This window comes from Moschus berezovskii, chromosome 8 (genome assembly GCF_049115385.1).
Source record: "Moschus berezovskii isolate FMDL1 chromosome 8, NW_MosBer_1.0, whole genome shotgun sequence".
NCBI classification, from domain to species: Eukaryota; Metazoa; Chordata; class Mammalia; order Artiodactyla; family Moschidae; genus Moschus; species Moschus berezovskii.
This window is the reverse complement of record NC_142467.1, coordinates 42052205-42066493: the sequence shown is the minus strand read 5'-3', so window position 1 is coordinate 42066493 and position 14289 is coordinate 42052205.

Here is a 14289-nt window from a genome sequence, read left to right as displayed (position 1 = left end):
GATCTCTGGTTCCTCTGCTTTTTCTAAATCCAGCTTGTAGATCTGGAAGTTCTTGGTTCATGTACTGTTGAAGCCTAGCTTGAAGAATTTTGAGCATTACCTTGCTAGCATGTGAAATGAGCTAAATAATTGTATGATAGTTTGAACATTCTTTGGTGTTGCCCTTTTTGGGGGGTTGGAATGAAAACTGACTTTTTCCAATACTTCCAAAACTCCAATTGTTGAGTTTTCCAAATTTGCTGGCATATTGAGTGCATCACTTTAACAGCATCGTTTTTAAGGATTTGAAATAGCTCAGCTGGAATTCCATCACCTCCACTAGCTTTGTTTGTAGTAGTGCTTCCTAAGGTCCACTTGACTTCACACTCCAGGATGTCTGGCCTGGGTGACTTTACTTTCCATTTCTCTTGTTCTGCAGTACCACATTCAGCATTTTATCACTGCTCATCTGACAGTTGTATTTGCCTCTTAATTTGTCTTATCATCTTCATCTCAGTTCAGTTAAGACACTTTAAGCAACAAGTAACAAAATATCCAATTCAAGTGTGTTCTTCCATATATTAAGACGTCCAAAGTTTCCAGAGTCGGTTCAGCAATTCAACAATATTAGGCCTCAGGTTTAGGGAATGTTTTCGTGTGTGTGTGGCTTTGTTTGTTTTGTCTTTCCCCTCATGGTCTCAGTTTGGCTGCTATAGCTCCAAGTAGCACCACTACTCATGCTGACATCCAAAAGCACAGAGAAAAGTTGTGTTCTCATTGTGTACCTCCCTATCCATGGTGGAAATTTCTTCCAGAAAGTCTCTTCAAGTCCCTCAGAACACATCTACCTTAAACCAATCATAGGTAAAGGGCAATGGGATTGCAGCAGCTGGTTTAGATTTCTCATCATTTATCCCTAGGCCTTGGCCTGCTTTCCTTGAGCATAGTACTAGTCCTGTACTCAAACAGAACTGGGATTCTGATAGCCAGGAAGGAATGACAGCTGTTGAGTAAATAACCAGCATTTTCAGCCAGTCCTTCCTACATGCCTCTGGCAGATTCATCAGGGATTTCCTGCTTGAACAAGAGCTCCCAGCAGGCCCTTTGCCTGGAATTAAGTCTTTTGTCCCTAATCTAGCTGTGAGGTCAGATGTCACCAGCAAAATGCCCTTGGAGTATCCTATATACTTTTCCTTCATAACTCCTTATCACCTATTGTAATTAAACATGAATTTAGGGAAGTTTTTGACTTGTATCTCTGCCCAACTAACTCTAGAATATAAATGCCCTTAGGACCAGATGTGTTTTGCTTACCCTTATACTCAAAACCTAGCAACTCTTGGACAGTTCATTCTTGAGTGAATGAATGCCTATACCTGTCAAAAGGGAGCAAGTGATTTCAACAGCTAGATATTTAGACTAGCAAAAACAGGTTTCTACCTAGCTATCAAAAGAGGTTGAAAGAATTTGGTACCTCAGCATCACCAACATTTTGTTAAAGGACTAATTGCCAAGCCCCTTGTGCACGTGGGACCATTAGTAATTCTGTAGCTATGCAAATTAAAACAGTGATGTATGATTTATAGCTTTAATAACATTCTGAAGGCTCTTAAATTTTAATCACTTGCAACATCCTTTTTAATATTCAATTACTTTATTAACTAATTAGGTCACTTGCTGAAAAAGCACATAAGGCTTGTGCTATTTTAATATCAGCTGAGCCTCACAAAATACCTTTGAAATGGTGCAAATGGTTTATTTATTTTAAACAGATCATTAAGATGCTATAATTAATAAACCAATTATGAGAAAAGGCCCAATAGTGATGGATGCACAAGTACAATAGCACTGTCCAATGGATTAGTCATTTTTATCCACATACATCAAGGGGCTAAGCTTAAATGAAAACCCACTGTAAAAAGTGCCTTCCTAAATAATTAACATGTGCAATGACTGATAACCGTATCACGGCAAACCTGACTTGAGGCTTGTTCATTACACAAACCTGTAATGTGTACTTTGGTTTCATCTAATGACACTCACGATGGAAAATCCACGGCACGCTAAGCTCGGTGTTTCTTGATTACTTACAAGGGCTTAATTTGCAGATGGAGCTGGGCATTTCACGACTTATCAGTGCTTTGGAGTGAGCCAAGCCTCCCAAAGGAGAATCAGGAGACACATGCAGGTTTGGCAGCATCCCTGGGTATTGATTTCTCAGCACCGTGTTAAGGTCTTCAAAGCAAACTGTGTGAACAAAGCTGAGGCCATGCCTGTGGGGGTTCTTCACCCAATATTCTCAAAGGAGACCATGGATCACAGCACTAAGCCTGCTTGTCAAAGGCACAGAGATGTTGGGGCTATGGCTGAGGATAGGTAGAAAGCAGCGTGGAGGCTTGGAATCGAGTTTTATTTCCAGGATGAGGGTGAGGAAAGAGGAACCACTTCCTTTGACTGGTCTGGGAAAGAATGCTGGCACCTAGAGACTAGGTAATCTTTCTGGCTTGTTGTTGTTTAGTCACTAAGTCGTATCCAACTCTTTGTGACCCCATGGACTGCAGCATGCCAGGCTCCTCTGTCCTCCATTGTCTCCCAAAGTTTGTCCAAATTCATGTCCATTGAGTCGGTGATGCCATCTAGCCATCTCATCCTCTGCTACCTCCTTCTCCTTTTGCCTTCTATCTTTCCCAGCATCAGGGTCTTTTTCTGGCTAACAACAATATAATAATAAAACCATAATAAAGCATTGTGTACTGAGTCCTTTCTATCTACTTTATAAACACTGTTGATTGACTACCATCTGCTGGATATTTCAGGGTATTTGTTGAGTCAACATTTATTTACTGAGCACGTCCTGGGACCAGGTGCTGTTCTCGGTACTGGAGATCTTGGGATGAACTGGATAGACAACTCCCTTGCTCTCATGGTGCTCACATTCTATTAGGAAGAGAAACAAAAATCATACAGCACAAGGGAACAAAGTATAAACAGCCACTTTAGCCAATGCAAAGTGCTAGGGAGAAGGGCAACCAGAAGATGGGAGATAGTAATGGCAGTGACTGATTTGTCAGGAAGGCCTCTCTGGCAAATGGACGGCAGGGGAGTCTTGGCCAACTCAAAGTTTGTTTCCTCCTCTCCCCCACCAACTCCCACTCCCAGTTTCACCAGTTGTTAAGGACGATGGGACATGGCATTATTATGCTGCCGTCATTAGCATTGCCATTCTTTTTGCAGGTTCAGGCTCTTTTTTGCAGTCAGACCCAATATGAACTTGTGTGCATTTTGTTGTTAGTGTGTATGTTGGTAGGTGAAAACTACAGAGAGATATTTCTCTTCCCTAATTGTCTTTCTGCCACTGTCATGCTCTGCAAATGGTTATAGCTGTGTTTTATGTATTTCCAGCCTGTTTTAGCACCTTCATGATGTGTTGATGAAACTTCAAAATATTCATAAATTTCCATTGTCCCATAGATGCTAAATTCTTTGGGAAGAGCAACATAACCCAAACGATGATGCGGGTGCAGCTCAAATACATGGAGGAAGTATCATCCTGCCTGGTGCCTAAGGGAAGACCTCAGAAAGAACCCCCATAATCTCTGTCCATTATAAACTTAAACAGTGTTCTAGCAAAGTGGGATCTTAGCTTGTGAACCACTGGGCCTTTTTTAAATATATATATATCCATGCAGATCAATATGTACTGACTCCCAGCACCACTTCAATTTATCTCTTAGGGGTATGTTGAGAACATAATTTTTGAGTAAGATAAGAAAAAGTTTAACATAAGCAGACCACTGTATTAGTGAATAATCACTTTGGTGGGTGAAGTTCTGTTGGAGTCAAGTGAGACTTTGTTCTTTCCCTCTTTTCCAACCCACAAATGGATGCTAATCATGAAAGTAAGGAGTATACTAGTGATACTCTGTATCAAAGAAGAGAAGCGCTGTGAATTTTACAGTGAACTTGGACAAGAAAAAGCCAGTTCTGTATCTCTTTCTTGTCCTTGAAGGAGACTAGAAGGTCTTTTCAGAAGTCTTCTCAAAAGTTTCTATTTTACATTCTCATTGCTTTCTCTACCTATCACATGGTTCAAAATAATTTTTTAAATTTTTGTTCCATTTAATCACTAGTATTATAACAGCACTATAATCTGTATGTCGCAAATGTCTATTTCTGCCACATTGAGTATTAATAGATCTTTTCGAAGAAAATGGATTACTATAAACTATTTTATAGAAAGATTAACTCTGAGTTATAGATGAATACTAGGAAGATTTGGGAACCCAGTCCATTTGTGGCTTAGGTCTTCTTTCTTTTTTGAAACTTGGAGCTGGAGCAAGATGGCTGGGTTTTGAGATCTCCAAAGGACTGTATCAGGGCTTCCCTGATAACTCGGTAAAGAATCTGCCTGCAATGCAGGATACCCCGGTTCGATTCCTGGGTCAGGAAGATCCCCTGGAGAAGGGATAGGCTGCCCACTCCAGTATTCTTGGGTTTCCCTTGTGGCTCAGCTGGTAAAGAATCCACCTGCAATGTGGGAGACCTGGGTTCGATCCCTGGGTTGGGAAGATCCCCTGGAGAAGGGAAAGGCTACCCACTCCAGTATCCTGGCCTGAAGAATTCCATGGACTGTATTTAGTCCATGGGATGGCAAAAAGTCAGACATGACTGAGTGACTTTCACTTTCACTTTTCAAGGACTGTAAGAAACAGCCTATGATCCTTCCCATGTGAGGGCTGCCTCGCAGTTGTGAACTGTTTGCTCTAGACATGCTTGCTCTCTCCCCTATCTATCCCTGAGTGCAAGAGGGTAGAAAGCCCTGAAGATACCACTCTTGAATAAAGATGTATGTCCAAGAGGCAGCCCTCACATGGGAAGAATCATAGGCTGTTTCTTACAGTCCTTGAAAAGTGAAAGTGAAAGTCACTCAGTCATGGCTGACTTTTTGCCACCCCATGGACTAAATACAGTCCATGGAATATCCACTGGATCATGGAGAAAGCAAGAGAGTTCCAGAAAAACATCTATTTCTGCTTCATTGACTATGCCAAAGCCTTTGACTGTGTGGATCACAATAAACTGTGGAACATTCTAAAAGAGATGGTAATATCAGACCACCTGTCCTGCCTCTTGAGAAACCTATATGCAGGTCAGGAAGCAACAGTTAAACTGGACATGGAACAACAGACTGGTTCCAAATAGGAAAAGGAGTATGTCAAGGTTGTATATTGTCACCCTGCTTATTTAACTTATATGCAGAGTACATCATGAGGAATGCTGGGCTGGAAGAAGCACAAGCTGGAATCAAGATTGCTGGGAGAAATATCAATAACCTCAGATATGCAGATGACACCACCCTTATGGCAGAAAGTAAAGAGGAACTCAAAAGCCTCTTGATGAAAGTGAACGAGGAGAGTGAAAAGTTTGGCTTGAAGCTCAACATTCAGAAAACAAAGATCATGGCATCTGGTCCCATCACTTCGTGGGAAATAGATGGAAAAACATTGGAAACAGTGTCAGACTTTATTTTTTTGGGCTCCAAAATCACTGCGGATGCTGATTGCAGCCATGAAATTAAAAGACGCTTACTCCTTGGAAGGAAAGTTATGACCAACCTAGATAGCATATTAAAAAGCAGAGACATTACTTTGCCAACCAAGGTCCGTCTAGTCAAAGCTATGGTTTTTCCCGTGGTCATGTATGGAAGTGAGAGTTGGACTGTGAAGAAAGCTGATCGCAGAAGAATTGATGCTTTTGAACTGTGGTGCTGGAGAAGACTCTTGAGAGTCCCTTGGACTGCAAGGAGATCCAACCAGTCCATTCTAAAGGAGATCAATCCTGGGAAGGACTTATGCTAAAGCTGAAACTCCAATACTTTGGCCACCTCATGTGACGAGTTGACTCACTGGAAAAGAGTCTGATGCTCGGAGGGATTGGAGGTGGGAGGAGACAGGGACGACAGAGAATGAGATGGCTGGATGGCATCACCGACTCGATGGACATGAGTTTGAGTGAACTCCGGGAGTTGGTGTTGGACAGGGAGGCCTAGTGTGCTATGATTCATGGGGTCGCGGAGAGTCGGACACGACTGAGTGACTGAACTGAGTGTCCCACCCCAAAATATGTACAATTATAAAATAGACATCTGCTCTATTGTCAGTCTACATATTAGTCATTAGCAAAGTTATTTTTCTCTATTTTAGACATGGTAAATACAAATAGATACTCCATTCTTGTCATGCCTCATGGATCCTCTGGCCTTAATCTGCACCTGTGTGAACCTACCTTTGAAGATCACTGCTCTGAACAATTAAGGTTCAGTTCAGTTCAGTCGCTCAGTCGTGTCCGACTCTCCGCGACCGCATGAATCACAGCACGACAGGCCTCCCTGTCCATCACCAACTCCCGGAGTTCACTCAAACTCATGTCCACAGAGTCGGTGATGCCATCCAGCCATCTCATTCTCAGTCGTCCCCTTCTCCTCCCGCCCCCAACCTTTCCCAGCATCAGAGTCTTTTCCAGTGAGTCAACTCATCGCATGAGGTGGCCAAAGTATTGCAGTTTCACCTTTAGCATCAGTCCTTCCAATGAACACCCAGGATCAATCTCCCTTAGAATGGACTGGCTGGATCTCCTTGCGGTACAAGGGACTCTCAAGCGTCTTCTCCAACACCACAGTTCAAAAGCATCAATTCTTCGGCGATCAGCTTTCTTCACAGTCCAACTCTCACATCCATACATGACCACTGGAAAAACCATAGCCTTGACTAGACGGACCTTTGTTGGCAAAGTAATGTCTCTGCTTTTTAATATATTATCAAGGTTGGTCATAACTTTCCTTCCAAGGAGTAAGCGTCTTTTAATTTCATGGCTGCAATCAGCATCCGCAGTGATTTTGGAGCCCCAAAAAATAAAGTCTGACACTGTTTCCAATGTTTTCCCATCTATTTCTCATGAAGTGATGGGACCAGATGCCATGATCTTTGTTTTCTGAATGTTGAGCTTCAAGCCAAACTTTTCACTCTCCTCGTTCACTTTCACCAAGAGGCTTTTGAGTTCCTCTTCATTTTCTGCCATAAGGGTAGTGTCATCTGCATATCTGAGATTATTGATACTTCTCCCAGCAATCTTGATTCCAGCTTGTGCTTCTTCCAGCCCAGCGTTCCTCATGATGTACTCTGCATATAAGTTAAATAAGCAAGGTGACAATATACAACCTTGACGCACTCCTTTTCCTATTTGGAACCAGTCTGTTGTTCCATGTCGAGTTCTAACTGTTGCTTCCTGACCTGCATACAGGTTTCTCAAGAGGCAGGACAGGTGGTCTGGTATTCCCATCTCTTTCAGAATTTTCCACAGTTTATTGTGATCCACACAGTCAAAGGCTTTGGCATAGTCAATGAAGCAGAAATAGATGCTCTTCTGGAACTCTCTTGCTTTCTCCATGATCCAGCGGATGTTGGCAATTTGATCTCTGGTGCCTCTGCCTTTTCTAAAACCTGCTTGAACATCTGGGAGTTCACGGTTCACATATTGCTGAAGCCTGGCTTGGAGAATTTTGAGCATGACTACTAGCGTGTGAGATGAGTGCAATTGTGCGGTAGTTTGAGCATTCTTTGGCATTGCCTTTCTTTGGGGTTGGAATGAAGACTGATCTTTTCCAGTCCTGTGGCCACTGCTGAGTTTTCCAAATTTGCTGGCATATTGAGTGCAGCACTTTCACAGCGTCAAGATGCGAGAGAGATGCCGGCGCAACCGACCAGGCAAAGAGGCGCGGCAGAGAGGAGCTACCCCACGCCTGAGGCCAGGGCCAGCGGCCAAGAGGAGCTGCCCCACGTCCAATAGGCGGTGGCAGCGTGGGCGCAGGAGGGCCGAGAGGAGCTACTCCACTTTCAAGGTCAGGAGGGGTGGCCTTGAGGAGATACCCCTCGTCCAAGGTAAGGTACAGCGGCTGCACTTTGCTGGAGCGGCTGTGAAGAGATTTTCCACGACCAAGGTAAGAAAAACCCAAATATGACAGTAGGTATTGCGAGTGGGCATCAGAGGGCAGACACACTGAAATCATAATCACAGAAAACTAGTTGATCTGATCACATGGACCACAGCTGAATGTGGTCCACTGGAGAAGGGAATGGCAAACCACTTCAGTATACTTGCCTTGAGAACCCCATGAACAGTATCAAAGGGCAAAATGATAGGATACTGAATGAGGAATTCCCCAGGTCGGTAGGTGCCCAGTATGCTACTGGGGATCAGTGGAGAAGTAACTCTAGAAGGAATAAAGGGATGGAGCCAAAGCAAAACCAATACCCAGTTGTGGATGTGACCGATGATAGAAGCAAGTCCGGTGCTGTAAAGAGCAATATTGCACAGGAACCTGGAATGTTAGGTCCATGAATCAGGGCAAATTGGAAGTGGTCAAACAGAAGATGGCAAGAGTGAACATAGACATTCTAGGAATCAGTGAATTAAAATGGACTGGAATGGGTGAATTTAACTCAGATGACCATTATATCTACTACTGTGGACAGGAATCCCTTAGAAGAAATGGAGTAGCCATCATGATCAACAAAAGAGTCCGAAATGCAGTACTTGGATGCAATTTTAAAAATGACAGAATGATTTCTGTTCGTTTCCAAGGCAAACTATTCAATATTACAGTAATCCAGGCCTATGCCCCAACCAGTAATGCTAAAGAAGCCGAAGTTGAACGGTTCTATGAAGACCTACAAGACCTTTTAGAACTAACACCCAAAAAAGATGTCATTTTCATTCTAGGGAACTGGAATGCAAAAGTAGGAAGTCAAGAAACACCTGGAGTAACAGGCAAATTTGGCCTTGGAGCACGGAATGAAGCAGGGCAAAGGCTAATAGAGTTTTGTCAAGAGAACGCACTGGTCATAGCAAACACCCTCTTCCAACAACACAAGAGAAGACTCTACACATGGACATCACCAGATGGTCAACACCGAAATCAGACTGATTATATTCTTTGCAGCCAAAGATGGAGAAGCTGTATACAGTTAGCAAATACAAGACCAGGAGCTGACTGTGGCTCAGATCATGAACTCCTTATTGCCAAATTCAGACTTAAATTGAAGAAAGTAGGGAAAACCACTAGACCATTCAGCTATGACCTAAATCAAATCCCTTATGATTATACAGTGGAAGTGAGGAATAGATTTAAGGGTCTAGATCTGATAGATAGAGTGCCTGATGAACTCTGGACGGAGGTTCATGACATTGTAAAGGAGACAGGGACCAAGACCATCCCCATGGAAAAGAAATGAAAAAAAAAAATCAACACACAGAAATCCCTTGCATTCCTATACACTAATAATGAGAAAATAGAAAGAGAAATCAAGGAAACTATTCCATTCACTGTTGCAACGAAAAGAATTAAATACTTAGGAATATATCTACCTAAGGAAACAAAACACTTGTACATAGAAAACTATAAAACACTACTAAAGCAATCAAAGAGGACACTAATAGATGGAGAAATATACCATGTTCATGGATTGGAAGAATAAATATTGTAAAAATGAGTATACTACCCAAAATAATTTATACATTCAATGCAATCCCTATCAAGCTACCAAAGATATTTTTCACAGAACTAGAACAAATAATCTCACAATTTGTATGGAAATACAAAAAACCTCGAATAGCCAAAGCAATCTTGAGGAAGAAAAATGGAACTGGGGGAATTAACCTGCCGGACTTCAGGCTCTACTACAAAGCCACAGTCATCAAGACAGTATGGTACTGGCATAAAGACAGAAATATAGATCAATGGAACAAAATAGAAAGCCCAGAGATAAATCCACGCATCTATGGACACCTCATCTTTGACAAAGGAGGCAAGAATATAAAATGGAGAAAAGACAGTCTCTTTAACAAGTGGTGCTGGGAAAACTGGTCAGCCACTTGTAAAAGAATGAAACTAGAACACTTCCTAACACCATACACCAAAATAAACTCAAAATGGATTAGAGAGCTAAATGTAAGACCAGAAACTATAAAACTCCTAGAGGAGAACGTAGGCAAAACACTCTCCGACATAAATCACAGCAGGATCCTCCAAGACCCACCTCCCAGAATATTGGAAATAAAAGCAAAAATAAACAAATGGGAGCTAATCAAAATCAAAAGCTTCTGCACAGCAAAGGAAACTATAAGTAAGGTGAAAAGACAGCCTTCAGAATGGGAGAAAATAATAGCAAATGAAGCAACTGATAAAGGATTAATCTCCAAATTATACAAGCAGCTCCTGCAGCTCAATTCCAGAAAAATAAATGACCCAATCAAAAAATGGGCCAAAGAACTAAACAGACATTTCTCCAAAGAAGACATAAAGATGGCTAACAAACACATGAAAAAATGCTCAACATCCCTCATAATCAGAGAGATGCAAATCAAAACCACAATGAGATACCATTTCACACCAGTCAGAATGGCTGCTATCCAAAAGTCTACATGCAATAAATGCTGGAGAGGATGTGGAGAGAAAGGAACCCTCTTACACTGTTGGTGGGAATGCAAACTAGTACAGCCACTGTGGAGAACAGTGTGGAGATTCCTCAAAAAATTGGAAATAGAACTGCCATATGATCCAGCAATCGCACTCCTGGGCATACACACCGAGGAAACCAGAATTGAAAGAGACACATGTACTCCAATGTTCATTGCAGCACTGTTTATAATAGCCAGGACATGGAAGCAACCTAGATGTTCATCTGCAGACGAATGGATAAGAAAGCTTTGGTACATATACACAATGGAGTATTATTCAGCCATTAAAAAGAATACATTTGAATCAGTTCTAATGAAGTGGATGAAACTGGAGCCTATTATACAGAGTGAAGTAAGCCAGAAAGAAAAACACCAATACAGTATACTAACACATATATATGGAATTTAGAAAGATGCAAATGATAACCCTGTATACGAGACAGCAAAAGAGACACAGATGTATAGAACAGTCTTTGGGACTCTATGGGAGAGGGTAAGGGTGGGATGATTTGGAAGAATGGCATTGAAACACGTATGTTGTCATATGTGAAACGAATCACTAGTTCAGGGTCGATGCAAGTTATAGGATGCTCGGGGCTGGCATGCGGGGATGACCCAGAGGGAGGATAAAGGGAGGAGGGACGTGGGAGGGGGGTTCAGGAGGGGGAACTTATGTAAACCCGGGGCAAATTCATATCAATGTATGGCAAAACCAACCAATATAATATTGTAAAATAATTTGTCTCCAATAAAAAATAAATTAACTACAAAAAAAAAATAAAATAAAATAAAAAAAAAGAACAATTGAGGTAACTTGAGGTAAATAAATAAGGGTTCTTGAAGAAATGTGCCTTATGTTAATTGGGAAGAGATCCAAAAAGTTTTTTTTATATCACTATCATAAATGGAAAGTCAACTTTGCTTGCCATAAATAGTGAGAAATTAAAAAAAGGAAAAAAAAGCATGTAATTGTTAAACTTTTCAAAACCACAATGAGATATCACCTCACACCTATGAGAATGGCTATTACCAAAAAGACATGAGACAACAAGTGTTGTCAAGGACATGGAGAAAAAGGAACACTTGTGCACCGTTGGTGGGAATGTCAATTGGTATAGCAGCTACGGAAAAGAGTACGGAGGTTCCTCAGAAAACTAAAAACAGATCTACTGTACTGAATTCTACTTCTGGTTTATATCCAAAGGAAATGAAAACAGGATAGAAAAGAGATATCTGCACTCCCAAGTACACTGCAATATTATTTACAATAGCCAAGATATGGAAACAACCTAAGTGTCTATCAATGGATGAGTGGGTAAAGATATGGAATATATGTACAACAGAATATTATTCAGCCATAAGAAAGATGGAAAGCTTGCCATTTGTCAAAGCATGGATGGAGTGTAAGGGCATTCAGTTCAGTTCAGTTCAGTTCAGTCGCTCAGTCGTGTCCAACTCTCCGCGACCCCATGAATCACAGCACGCCAGGCCTCCCTGTATGCTAAGTGAAATAAGTCAGACAGAGGAAGACAAATACTGCATTTTATCACTTGTAGTGGAATTTTAAAAAGTCAAACTCATACAAACAAAAAGTAGAAAAGTGGCTGAGAGGTGAGAGAAATAGCAAAAGATTGGTATAAGTACAAACTTTTGCCTATAAGATGAATAAGTTCTGAGGATCTGATGTAAAACATGGTGACTGTAGTTTATAACATTGTATCATATAATTGAAGTTGCTTAGATAGTAAAACTTAAATGGTCTCATCAAAAAAAAAAGCTTATGAGGTGAAGGATGTGTTAATGGGGTAGGTGGGAGAATCCTTTCACAATATAAACGTGTATCAATCAAATCGTTACAATGAACATGTTAAATATCATACAGTTTTGTCAATTATACCTTAATAAACCTCTGTTACCTTTTATTACCTCAATAAAGCTGGGGGGGAAAGCCTTTAAAAATGTCCCTTCCCCCCAAAGAAGAAAGAATTTCCATGTGCTACCCAAAATCACCAAACCAACCCAAACAAACAGAAAATCCAAAGCACCACGTGTTGGGAAGTATTGCCTTAAGCTATTTAAAAATTAACTTTGAAGGCTTCCCTGGTGGTACAGAGTGCCTGAAAACCATGGATGGAATTTCATAACATTGTACTGGAGGCAGTGGTCAAAACCATCCCTAAGAAAAAGAAATGTAAAAAAGGCAAAATGGTTTAGCTGAGGAGGCCTTACAAATAGCTGAGAAAAGAAGACAAGCAAGAGGCAAAGGAGAAAAGGAAAGATATACCCATCTGAATGCAGAGATCCAAAGAATAGCACGGAGAGATAAGAAAGCCTTCCTAAGTGAACAATGCAAAGAAATAGAGGAAAACAGCAGAATGGGAAAGACTAGAGATCTCTTCAAGAAAATCAGATACCATTTCATGCAAAGATGGGCACAATAAAGGACAGAAATGGTATGGACCTAACAGAAGCAGAAGATATTGAAAAGAGGTGGCAAGAATACATAGAAGAACTGTACAAAAAAGATCTTAAAGACCTAGATAAACATGATGGTGTGATCACTCACCTGGAGCCAGATATCTTAGAGTGCGAAATCAAGTGGGCCTTAGAAAGCATCACTACGAACAAAGCTAGTGGAGGTGATGGAATTCCAGTTGAGCTATTTCAAATCCTAAAAGATGATGCTGTGAAAATGCTGTACTCAATATGCCAGCAAATTTGGAAAACTCAGCAGTGGCCACAGAACTGGAAAAGGTCAGTTTTCATTCTAATCCTGAAGAAGGGTAATGCCAAGGAATGCTCAAACTACCACATAATTGCACTCATTTCACATGCTAGCAAAGTAATGCTCAAAATTTTCCAAGCAAGGATTCAATAGTACGTGAACCGAGAATGTCGAGATGTTCCAGCTGGATTTAGAAAAGGCAGAGGAACCAGAGATCAAATTGCCAACATCTGTTGGAGCATAGAAGAAGCAAGAGAATTCCAGAAAAACATCTACTTTTGCTTCATTGACTACCCTAAAGCCTTTGAATGTGTGGATCACAACAAACTGTGGAAAATTCTTCAAGAGATGGGAATACCAGACCACCCTACCTGCCTCCTGTGAAACCTGTATGTAGGTCAAGAAGCAACAATTAGAACCGGACATGGAACAACAGACTGATTCAAAATTGGGAAAGAAGTTCAGAATTACATCAAGGCTGCATATTTTCACCCTGTTTATTTTACTTATATGCAGAGTACATCATGAAAAATTCTGGACTGGATGAAGCACAAGTTGGAATCAAGGTTGCTGGGAGAAATATCAATAACCTCAGATAGACAGATGGCATCACCCTTATGACAGGAAGCAAAGAGGAACTAAACAGCCTCTTGATGATAGTGAAAGAGGAGAGTGAAAAACTGGTTTAAAATTAGCATTAAAAAAACTAAGCTCATGGCATCTGGTTCTGACACTTCATTGCAGATGGGGAAAAAATGGAAACAGTGACAGGCTTTTTTTCTTGGGCTCCAGAATCACTGCAGATAATAACTACAGCCATGCAATTTAAAGATGCTTGTTCCTTGGAAAGAAAGCTATAACCAACCTAGACAGTATATTAAAGAGCAGAGACATTACTTTGCTGACAAAAGTCCATTTAGTCAAAGCTATGGTTTTTCCAGTAGTCATGTATGTATATGACAGTTGGACCATAAAGAAGGCTGACTGCCAAGGAATTGATGCTTTTGAACTGTGGTGTTGGAGAAGATCCTTGAGAGACCCTTGGACAGCAAGGAGATCAAACCAGTCAA